Source organism: Canis aureus, chromosome 4 (genome assembly GCF_053574225.1).
Source record: "Canis aureus isolate CA01 chromosome 4, VMU_Caureus_v.1.0, whole genome shotgun sequence".
Lineage (NCBI taxonomy): Eukaryota > Metazoa > Chordata > Mammalia > Carnivora > Canidae > Canis > Canis aureus.
Window position 1 is genome coordinate 1781557 of NC_135614.1, and position 12104 is coordinate 1793660.

Genomic DNA, 12104 nt, shown 5'->3' on the forward strand with positions numbered 1-12104 from the left:
TATTTATCGAAGTTGTGACCGTCCTTTCCCATTGTATGTTTTTGACTCCTTTGTTGTAGATTAGTTGACATAGAAATAGGTTTATTGCTGGACTATCTGTTCTGTTTCATTGATCTGTGTGTCTGTTTTATGCCAATATCATACTGTTTTGATTACAATAGATTTATAGTATAGTTTGAAATCAGCAAGCATGATACCTTCAACTTCCTTTTCCTCAAGATGGCTTAAGCTACTCAAGATCTTTTGTGGTTCTACACAGATTTTAGTATTATTTCTTCTAGTGTGAAAATTGCTATTGGTATATTCATAGGGATTGCATTGAATCTGTACTTTGCTTTGGGTAATAGAGACATTTTAATGATGATAATTCTTCCAAATCCATGAGCATAGTGTATCGTCTGTGCTGTCTTCCATTTCATATGCATTTCTTTCATCAGTGTTTTATAATTTGAAGAATACAGATCTTCTTTTGTCTTCTTGGTTAAGTTTAGTCCTAGGTATTTTGTTCTTTTTGGTGCAATTGTAAATTGTAAATGTTTTCTTAATTTTTTCTCCATTCATTATTATTATATAGAAATGTAACAGGTTTCAGTATATTGGGGCGGAGGTGGGGGCAAAGATGCAGCAGGGTCAGTGTGCAGGCCAGTGTGGGACCCAGGAGGGGACAGAGATGAGGGGCTCCTAGGGGCTGAGGTGCTTAGGTCAGGGGGCCTGGCGACTCTCCTGGAGCCTAAAAGTGAGAGAGAAAATGGGAGAGGATCGGGGCCCAGGATGATGTGTGAGGCAGGAGAGAACATCAGAGGGTGCAAGGAGGTGCCTGGTGAGCCTAGCAACCCCTGCTCAGCCTCCTGTAGTGAGCTGGCAAACAGACCGCGATGGGCTGGGGGTGGTGGGTTGTGACCCGCAAGTCCGGCGGCGCCTGCCACTGTGTGGGAATGGGGTCTGAGCCTCTTTGGAGCAGACTGGAGTGGGGACTTGAACTTGCAAAGCAGGAGGGTGATATGTCAACAGCCCTGGGGGCGAGGATGAGGGCAAGTATCTCTGCATACCTGGAGAGGTAGAGGCAGGAGTAACAGAAGCAGGTGTGGGGTAGTGGGAGTGTGTGTGCAGGCCAGGCAGTCTGGGCAGCGGGTTCTGCCTGTGATGGACCGCAGTGGTGACTCTGTGGCAGCCACGGACATGTGGCCCCTTGTCGTGCTGCTGCTGTGCTGGGTATGCTGCAGTTTGTCTCAGCTCATATGTAACATAACCAGGTCTTTAGAATACACTGCTTGCAGTGAAACTGTTGTCACCCCATGTTTTGTTAATAAGGTGGATGCAACCAACATTAAAGAAGTGTATGCAAAATGGAAATTTAGAAGAAAAAGATATTTTCACCTTTGATGAAGCCATAGAAAGGACCACTCATGGCTCTAAATTTGAGTACCAAAATCTCACCACAAGAGTTACTTAATGGTATGGTCTCTTTGAAGGTGGTTAAGGAAGAGGCTATGGTAGGAAACTACACTTGCCAGGTAACAGAATTAAGCAGAGGAGGGGAAACCATCATAGAACTAAAACATTGTATTGTTTCATGGTTTTCTCCAAATGAAAACATCCTCATTGTTATCCCAGTTTTGGCTATAACTCTGTCTTGGAGACAGTTTTGTATTGTGATAATAAAATGAAATCCAGTCTGACAAAGGAGGAGACCATTCTTTTATATTTGTTGGACTAGTATTCACTAAAGTTGTCATTTCGTCCCGAGTGTATATTCAACAAAGAATGCTTGTAGACTTGGTGGACTTGGTGTAATTGTAATTCCTACAGTGATATTACTACTGCTTCAGTACTGTGTGTTTATGTTGGTGTTTGACTGTCTTCCTTCACCATTGCCATGTTGATCCTTTAGGTACTGGGCTGTGTGCTCTCTCTGGTGGGACTAAGCGTCTGTGTCTCAGAGTGCTGCACAGGGCATGGCCCTCTTCCTTCTGATTCCAGCTTTGGTTATTACAGTTCTAGCAGAATTACTTGGGCTAATTTATATGAAATGTTGCTTCTCATCAGAAGACTATACAATCTTCTAGGAAATGAGTAACTGATGTGAAATGCAGTATAGAAGTGTTCCTTAGGCAGCAGTTGAAGAAGTGTGATAGCATATAAGTATACAAACTCCTTTCCTGGAGATACTGGAGAGCCAGAGTGCAGCAGAGGGAGAAGGCAGAAAAGACATCCTCCAGCTTTAGTGAGGCCAAGGGAGAGTGCATCATTGTGCACACCTACCATTTTCAAATGATAAACCAGCGTTGCATCAGTAGGATGAATCCCACAGGGTCTTTGTATATAACTAATTTTAGGTGTTACTATATAACATTTACTGGTTTTTGCGGAGTATCTGTGGGTCTATATTCAAAAGATGTTGATCTTAGTTTTTTTTAGACATTGACCTGTAGTTGTCTTTTGTCATGTCTGATTTTAGTGCTAGTGTGGTATATATACTCTCATGTAATGAGTTTGGAAGTCTTTTCTATTTTCTGGAGGAGTATTTTAATAATTAGTATTAATTATTATTTAAATGATTTTTTAAAATTCACCAGTGAAACCATGTGGACCTGGGCTTTTTTTATGGGGAATTTTAAAATGACTATCTCAGTGTATTTACTTCTTATACTTTTTTCAGATTTCTTATCTCTTCTTGAGTTAGTTTTTACATTTTTCCTTATTCTAGAAGTTTTTGTATTTCAGCAAAGTTACTAAAGTTGTCAGCATACAGTTCAAAACATTCATTTATAATTTTGTTTTTGTAACATACAAAACATTCCAGTTTCGTAGTTAATATATTCTATTCCTAGTGTATGTACCATCGGTTTTCCATAACTTTAGGAATTTGAATCTTAGTGTCTTATTTCCATGTTAGTCTAAATGCAGGTTTGTCAGGTTTCTTGATCTTTTCAAAGAATCATCTGTTGTCTTTCTTTGCTGTTTTATTAATTGTTACTGTTACCTCATTTTCTAACCCTTCTTGCTTTGTATTTGTATTGCTTTTTTTCCATAGTCCTTAGTTGTACAAGGCAGGTTATTGATTTAGGATCATTCTTTTTTTTTTTTTTTTTTTTAAGATTTGTTTATTTGAGAGAGTGAGAGAGTGCATTTATTTATTTATTTGAGAGAGAGAGAGATAGCATGCCTATGCACCCGTGTGAGCTGGGGAAGGGGCAGAGGAGCGGGAGAGGGAGAGAGAGCAGAGGAGAGGGAGAATCCCAGGTAGACTCTGCACTGAGTGGGGCTCGATCTCATAACCCTGAGATTATGACTTGAGCTGAAATCAAGAGTCAGACACTTAACAGACTGAGCTACCCAGGTGCCCTGGGATTGTTCTGTTTTAATATGTTTATTTTGGATATAAATTGTCTTCTAAGTACTGTTTTGGTGTGGTTCATAAGTTTGGTATATTAGATCTACCTTTTTACTCAAAGTATTTTTCCAAGTTTCCTTGTTATTTTTTCTTCTATTTTATTCAGAGATGTGTTATTGAATCTTATATCTGTGAATTTGCAAAATTCCTTTGTATTATTGATTTATAATTTCCTTCCATTTTGGTGGGAGAACCTTTTAAAAATCTATCCTGGGGAACGTTTCTTTCTTCTTTCTTTCTTTCTTTCTTTCTTTCTTTCTTTCTTTCTTTCTTTCTTTCTTTCTTTCTTCTTTTCTTTTCTTCTTTCTTTCTTTCTTTCTTTCTTTCTTTCTTTCTTTCTTTCTTTCTTTCTTTCTTTCTTTCTTTCTTTCAGATTTTAAAAATTTATTCATGAGAGACACAGAGAGAGAGGCAGAGACACTGGCAAAGGGAAAAGCAGGCTCCATGCAGGGAGCTCGACGCAGGACCCGATCCCGGGTCACCAGGATCACACCCTGGGCTGAAGGCAGCACTAAACCGCTGAGCCACCCAGGCTGCCCTACGTTTCATTTTTTGAAGAAATATATTCTGCTTTTTTTTAGTGGATTGTCATATATATATCTGCTAGGTCTAGATTACTTTATAGTATTGTTGTAACATCTTTTGTTGTTGTTGTTTTTGCTTGTATTCTGCCACTTGTTTTATCCATTACTTAAAGGAGATCTTAAAGTCTCTATTATTGTTGACATGTGTGTTTTTCCTTTGAATTCTGTCAGTATTTCCTTCATGCACTTGATTTGTTTTTTGCAGCATATAATTGCTTGGATTTATGTCTCCTGTACTGATTGACTGGTTTCATTATATAATAATATCCCACTTTGTCTCCGATAACACTTTTTTGTGTTAAAATAAATTTTGCCTAATAGTAATATAACCCCTAAAACCTTCTTATAAATGTTGTGTACTTGATATATCTCTGATTTTTTTTAAATATTTTATTTATTTATTCATGAGAGACCCACAGAGAGACAGAGAGAGAGAGAGCCAGAGACACAGGCAGAGGGAGAAGCAGGCTCCATGCAGGGAGCCCGACTTGGGACTCAATCCCGGGTCTCCAAGATCAGGCCCTGGGCTGAAGGTGGCGCTAAACCACTAAGCCACCGGGGCTGCCCTGATTTTAAAACTTTCTACCTATTCATGCTTTCAGTCTTATAGACAACATGTGCTTGCACTTACATGTTTTGTACAACCTGACATTTGCTACTTTTTTTTGGTTTTCTAAATCCATTTCCAGTTTTCTGTTACTGATATTGTTGGACTTATGCTTGCCATTTTACTTATTGGTGTTTATCTGCCTCATGCCTTTCTGATCCAGTAGTTCATTTATTACTGCCTTCTTTTTCAGTAAGTATGTTTTAGCATAATTTGATTTATTTAATGACTATTTCACTTAAAAATTATTTTCCTAGTGGTTGTTATAAGATTTACCTCATCAGAATCTACTTGAGATTTATACTCCCTTATCTACACAGAAGTATAGAAATGTCAATCACATATAATTCTATTTATTCTACTCTATTTTGTGATATTACTTTTGTGCATAGTAGATCTGTATATGTTTAAATTCCAACAATAGATTTGTTATAATTACTACATTATATAATTTGATGTCTTTTAAAGAAATTGAGTCCAGAAAGGATAGCAAGTTTCTGTTTATGTAGTTTGTTACATTAACTTTCTTATTCACCATCTCTGCTTCATTGCATCTTGTTACTGTGAATTCAGTTACCATCTAGGTTCATTTCTTTACTCCAATCTATGTTTGTTTTGTCTGCCTTGTCTTGTCAATATCAAATATATTTAATTTCTATAGATGAGAGACCTACATTATGATTACATATGTGTTGGTTGTTGCATGGCCTTGGACAATGGTTAGGAGAAAAAAAATCCGTCTTTATACTGTCTTTTAGAATTACACAGTTACTTTTACCTGCAGTCTTTGTAGATTTGAACTAGTAACAGGAAATGTATGGGTTTATGTATTTTGCCTTCATTTTTTTTTTTAAGATTTTATTTATTTATTCATGAGAGATAGAGAAAGGCAGAGACATAGGCAGAGGGAGAAGCAGGCTCCATGCAGGGAGCCTGACATGGGACTCAATCCTGGGACTCCAAGATCATGCACGCCCTGGGCTGAAGGCGGCGCTAAATTGCTGGGCCACAGGGGCTGCCCTTGCCTTCAGTTTTGAAAACTGTTCTGCTATTTTGTTTTGTACTTTAAATATTTTTATTTATTTATTCATGAGAAACTGAGAGAGTGAGGCAGAGACATAGGCAGAGGAAGAAGCAGGCTCCCTGTGGGGAGCCCCATGCAGGACTCAATCACAGGACCCCGGGATCATGACCAAAGGCAGATGCTCAGCCACTGAGCCACCCAGGTGTCCCTGTTCTGCCATTTTGGTTTTTCTTTTTCCCCAGCACACTGACTATGTCACCCTACCTACTGCTCTTTATTGACTCTGATGAGAATTCAGGTGTTAATCTAACTGGAATTCCCTTATGTGATGAGTTGTATTTCTCATGATACATAAGTTTTATTTTTGTCTTTCTTTTTAAATAGTTTTACTATAATGCATCTTGGCATGGATCTCTATCTCACATGGAGTTTATTTATCTTCTTGAATTTGTATATTGTTTTTCTCTAAATTTGCAGGATTTCACCATCATTTTGTTGATTGATTTTTCTCCCCTTGATCTTCCTCCTTTTCTTTTGATATTCCCATTATGCACATATTAGTGCAGATAATGCTGTCTCTCGTTTATTTGAAGCTTTGTTCAGTTTTCTTCAATCTTATTTCTGATGTTTAAATTATATCTATTGATCTGTCTTCAAGTTTACTAATTCTTCTTCTATAAGTTTCAGTCAACTGTTGAGCCCGTGTAATGAATTTACAGTGCAGGTATTATAATTCTCAAATTTAGAATTTTTGCTTCATTCTTTCCTGTTGATTGATACTCTTTATGTGATGAAGTGTCACCAGTACCTGCCTTTACTTCCTTAATCATGGTTGCCTTTTGGACATGATTGTAATAGCTGCTTTGAGGTCTGCTAGGTCCAGTGTCTGGACTCTCTCAAGGCCAGTTGGTTGCTTGCTGTTTTCCTGTTTGTGAATTTTTTTTTTTTTACAAAAAGATATTTTAGATATTTTGTACATAATCTGATACTGATTCCATCTTTGTCTAGGGCTTGTTGTTAACTTTGCTTGCTTATTTATTTGTTTAATGACTTCATTGGATTATTTGACTGAAGTCCTTTCTTCCCACAGTGTACCATCTCTGATGTTTCTTGTCAGAGAGCCCTGCCTTGGGCAGCATGCACACTTAGTAAAATGACAATAGTGTTACGGTGGAGTAGGGGTGCTCTTTGAGTGTATCTGTGATGATTGATTTTGTGTGTCAACCTTAGTGGCCTAAGCGATGCCCAGGTAGCTGATAAAACATTATTTTGGGGTATGTCTTCAAGATATTTCTGGAAACAGCATTTAATTCCATAGAATGAGTAAAGAGATCCACCCTCACTAATATGTTCAGATATCATATAATTTTTTGAGGGCCTGAATGGAACAAAAAGACAAAGAAGAGCAAATTATCTTTCTCTTCTTATGCTAGGATGCCCATGACAAAATTAGTGTTCTTGGCTCTCAGGCCTTCAGGCTCTGGAACTTACATTACTAGCCCTCAAGTTTGTAGGCCATAGGCCATTAATATTTGCTAGAAGTTATACCATCACCTCCCCTGATTCTCAGGCTTTTTGACTCAGACTGAATTATGCTACAGACTTTCCGGGTTCTTTCAAACAGCAGATTGTGGGACTTCTTGGCCTCCATGACTATATAAGCCAATTCCTTTAAAAAACCTTGACACACACACACACACACACCCCGTTTCTCTCTCTCTCTCTCTCTCTCTCTCACACACACACACACACACACACACATATAATTATTGGCTCTGTTTCTCTGGAGAACCGTGATTAACACACTCTCTTTCACTGTGTTAACTTCTCTGCCTGTACTTGTGTCACACCCTGTGTTTAGCCTCTACTAATTGTTCGCCCATTGGTCTGTTGTTTCCAACATTGTCCTGGGTCATATATTGCTCTGTGGATTGGTCCGGTTAAGTTTGAGCCCTTTCAGAGAAGTAGTCTTTGAGATCAGTCTTTAATATTGCCCTTCATGCCACTGCTTTCAAAATTACCTCCTAGAAAACATAATATGAGAAAATCATTTTAGTAGAAAATCTTCATCTGTTATAAGTGTATTGGTGTGAATGTTTCTGGTAGATACGAATAAATCGATAGCCTGGGTTGCCTCTTCTTATCTGTCTCTTTTCCTTGTTCCTTCTGGTATAGGTTTAGTTAGTCTGTGATTTACCTTGTTGCCCTAATGGAGGTACCATTCTCTTCTTAGTTGCTTAACACTGAAATTTCATTGCTTTTGAAGGTGGCCTAATTTTATTGAGAAGAACTTCATAGCTCTCTATTATGCTTGTATTTCTGGGTAACAGTACTGCATGGTAGTTTTGGAGCTAAGCGCCAGAACAGTGTCCTGCTTCTCTCAAAGTGATGCTGTGGTTTGCAATAGTGGATGTGTGTATTTCTGTCTGAGTGTTTCTTAAAACCTGATATAAGCATAAGACACATGATATTCTTATATAAGAAGCATAAGACAGTATTGAAAGACTTAAAGAAGTTAAATATATGTATGTTGTTGATTATTGGAAGAACCAGCATCATAAAGATGTATTTCACCCTAAATTCACGTGCAGATTCCATTCTAATTAGGATTCCTATGAAGTTTGATGTTGTTATGCTTGTTTTTGTTTTTAAGAAGTCAAGTTATCCCATTAATACTTAGAATTCACAATGTGATTGAGATATGCAGTGAGCCTGGGGCAATTCGGTCTATTTAGTTCAGGGAGAGCTTAGAGGATAACTTAACTGTGTGAGAACTCAGTATTTGGTTAGATCTACTACTGCAAAGCACTGGCAAAAGATAGTTTTCTAAGTTGTTCTTAATTCATGTAACATATTACATGTGTCTTTACTGTCTCTCCATTAGAATGTAAACCTGGGAAAACAGATATTTTTTTTGCCTATTTTCTTCGCTACCGTACATCCCCTTAAACTGCAGAGATTGCCAAGTGAGATAAATAAAAAGGGTAAGATTCGATCACATGGCACCTATTATGAGAAACATGTTAGATTCAAAGACTCAAATAGGTTGAGCATAAAAAGGATGAAAAAGATACACAGTGGTAAAATTATTCAAGAGGCTATAGTCCTGAGTCAATATTAGATTAAATAGATTTCAAAGCCAAGAATATTGCCAGAGAAAGAGGAGGATTTTTTTTCATGTTGATAGAGATAAATTTATCAAGAAAATGTAACCATCCTCTGCTTTTATGCTGCAGATAAGTTTTTTAAAGTATGCAAAGGAAAACCTGATGGAACATGAAGGAGAAATAGATCCATAGTTACAGTCTGATGTTTCACCATCCCTCTCCTGATAATTAGTAGAAGAAGGAGATGGAAAATAAACAGAGATATAGTAGACTTGAAGAACACTGAGTAACCAAACTGACCTAATTGACATTTATAAAATATTCTCACACACTCATAAACCAGTGGAATACACCTTCTTTTCAGGAGCACATGAACATAAACCAAGGTAGATCACCTTCTAAGAACTAAAACAAATATCAATTAATTTAGAGGAGTTGGGACACCTGGGTAGCTCAGTGATTGAGCGTCTGTCTGCCTTTGACTTAGGGCATGATCCCAGGGACCTAAGATTGAGTCCCACATCAGGCTCCCCACAGGGAGCCTACTTCTCCCTCTGCATATGTCTCTGCCTCTCTCTGTATGTCTCTCATGAATAAATAAATAAAATCTTTAAACAAATTTAAAAGGAGTCATCATATAAAATATTTTCACCTCGGAGGGTGGGGCAAGATGGTGGAAGAGTAGGGGTCCTCAACTCACCTGGTCCCACCAACTTCCCTAGATAACTTTCAAATCATTCCGAACATCTGTGAATTTGACCTGAGATTTAAAGAGAGAACAGCCTGAGTGCTACAGAGAGAAGGGTTTCACTTCTAGCAAGGTTTCGGTGGTCAGTGTTGGGGCTTTCTACAAGTATTGCTGGTTTATATAAATTTGGGACTGAGCATCTTCTAACATACAGAACTTCTAACATACAGATCCAAAAGGATCACCCTCTAGGACCCCTCAGAATCATCAAGGGTGAAATTTACTTAGGTCTTGGTTGATACTCTTGACTCAGCCCGCTCATACAGCCACTGTGCACTGAACAAAATGACTAGAAGGAAAAACTCACCACAAAAGAAAGAATCAGAAACAGTACTCTCTGCCACAGAGTTACAGAATTTGGATTACAATTTGATGTCAGAAAGCCAATTCAGAAGCACAATGATAAAGCTACTGGTGGCTCTGGAAAAAAGGCATAAAGGATTCTAGAGACTTCATGACTGCAGAATTTAGATCTAATCAGGCCAAAATTAAAAATCAATTAAATGAGATTAAATTAAATGAGAGACAAGAGATTCTTAACTTATATGGAGAGAAATATTAGATTAAGAGCAGACATCTCCACAGAGACCTGGCAGGCCACAAGGAGCTGGCAGGATATACTCAGGGTCCTAAATGAGAAGAACATGCAGCCAGGAATACTTTATATAGCAAGGCTCTCGTTCAGAATAGGAGAGATAAAGAGCTTCCAAGATAGGCAGAAACTGAAAGAATATATGACCACCAAACCAGCTCTTCAAGAAATATTAAAGGGGACCCTGTAAAAGAAAGAGGAAGCTCAAAGGAATAATCCATAAAACAGGGTCTGAAGAGGTATTATGATGACACTAAATTCATATCTTTCAATAGTTACTCTGAACGTGAATGGGCTAAATGATCCCACAAAAGATGCAGGTTTCAACTGGATAAAAAAGCACGACCCATCTATTTGCTGTCTACAAGAGACTCATTTTAGACCTAAGGACACCTACAGCCTGGAAATTAGAGAAGAATTAAAAAGATTCATGGAAATGAATGAAAATGAAGGTAAAACCATTCAGAATCTTTGGAATATAGCAAAAGCAGGCCTAAGAGGGAAATACATCACAATACAAGCATCCCTCAAAAAATTGGAAAAAACTCAAATACACAAGCTAACAACCTCCCACCTAAAGGAACTGGAGAAAGAATAGCAAATAAAACCTACACCAAGCAGAAGAGAGATAATACAGATTCGAGCAGAACTCAATGAAATAGAGACCAGAAGAACTGTAGAACTGATCAACAGAACCAAGAGTTGGTTCTTTGAAAGAATTAATAAGATAGATAAACCCCTAGCCAGCCTTATTAAAGAGAAAAAAGACTCAAATTAATAAAATCATGAATGAAAGAGTGGAGATCACAATCAATACCCAGGAAATAAAAATGAGTTTGAAAACATATTATGAGCAGCTATGTGTCAATAAATTAGGCAGTCTAGAAGAAATAGATGCATTTCGGGAAAACCCCAAAGTACCAAAACTGGAGCAGAAAAAAATAGAATACCTGAACAGGCCAATAACCGGGTAGGAAATTGAAGCAGTCATCAAAAACCTCCCAAGACACAAAAGTCCAGGGCCAGATGGCTTCCCAGGGGAATTCTATCAAATGTTTAAAGAAGAAGAAATAATACCTCTTCTACTAAAGCTGCTCCAAAGGATGGAAAGGAATGAAATACTTCCAAACTCGTTGTATGAGGCCAACATCACCTTAATTCCAAAACCAGGCAAAGAGTCCACCAAAAAGGAGAATTATAGTCCAATATCCCTGATGAACACAGATGCAAACATTCTCAACAAGATAGTCACCAATAGGTTCCAACAGTACATTACAAAGATTATTCACCGTGACGAAGTGGGATTTATCCCCAGGATGCAAGGGTGGTTCAGTACTCGTAAAACAATCAATATGATAGATCACATCAACAAGAGAAAAAACAAGAACCATATGATTCCTCTCCATAGATACAGAGAAAGCATTTGACAAAATACAGCATCCATTCCTGATCAAAACTCTTCAGAGTGTAGGGATAGAGGGAACATTCCTCAACATCTTAAAAGCCATCCACGAAAAGCCCACAGCAAATATCATTCTCAATGGGGAAACTCTGAGAGTCTTTTCCCTAAGATCAGGAACAAGACAGGGAGGTCCACCCTTACCACTATTATTCAACATAGTACTAGAAGTCCTAGCCTCAGCAATCAGACAACAAAAAGAAATAAAAGGCATTCAAATTGGTGAAGAAGAAATCAAACTCTCCCTCTTCGCAGATGACATAAGATTGTACTTAGAAAACTCAAAAGACTCCACCCTAAAATTGCTAGAACTCATACAGTAATTCGGCAATGTGGCAGGATACAAAATCAATGCCCAGAAATCAGTGGCATTTCTATACACTAACAATGAGACAAAGAAATTAAGGAGTCATTCCCATTTACAATTGCACCCAAAAGCATAAGATACCTAGGAATAAACCTAACCAAACAAGTAAAGGATCTATACTCCAAAAAGTACAGAACACTTCTGAAAGAAATTGAGGAAGATACAAAGAGATGGAAAAATATTCCATGCTCATGGATTGGAAGAATTTATGTTGTGAAAATG

The 12104-nt window shown here is 37.9% G+C and overlaps 1 protein-coding gene and 1 pseudogene across 1 annotated transcript in view; both read left to right on the top strand.

The window, feature by feature from the left end:
* Positions 1–12104, top strand: part of LOC144312040 (uncharacterized) — a 100307-nt gene that overhangs the window by 77080 nt on the left and 11123 nt on the right.
* LOC144312051 (leukocyte surface antigen CD47 pseudogene) lies at positions 1104–2459 on the top strand (annotated as a pseudogene).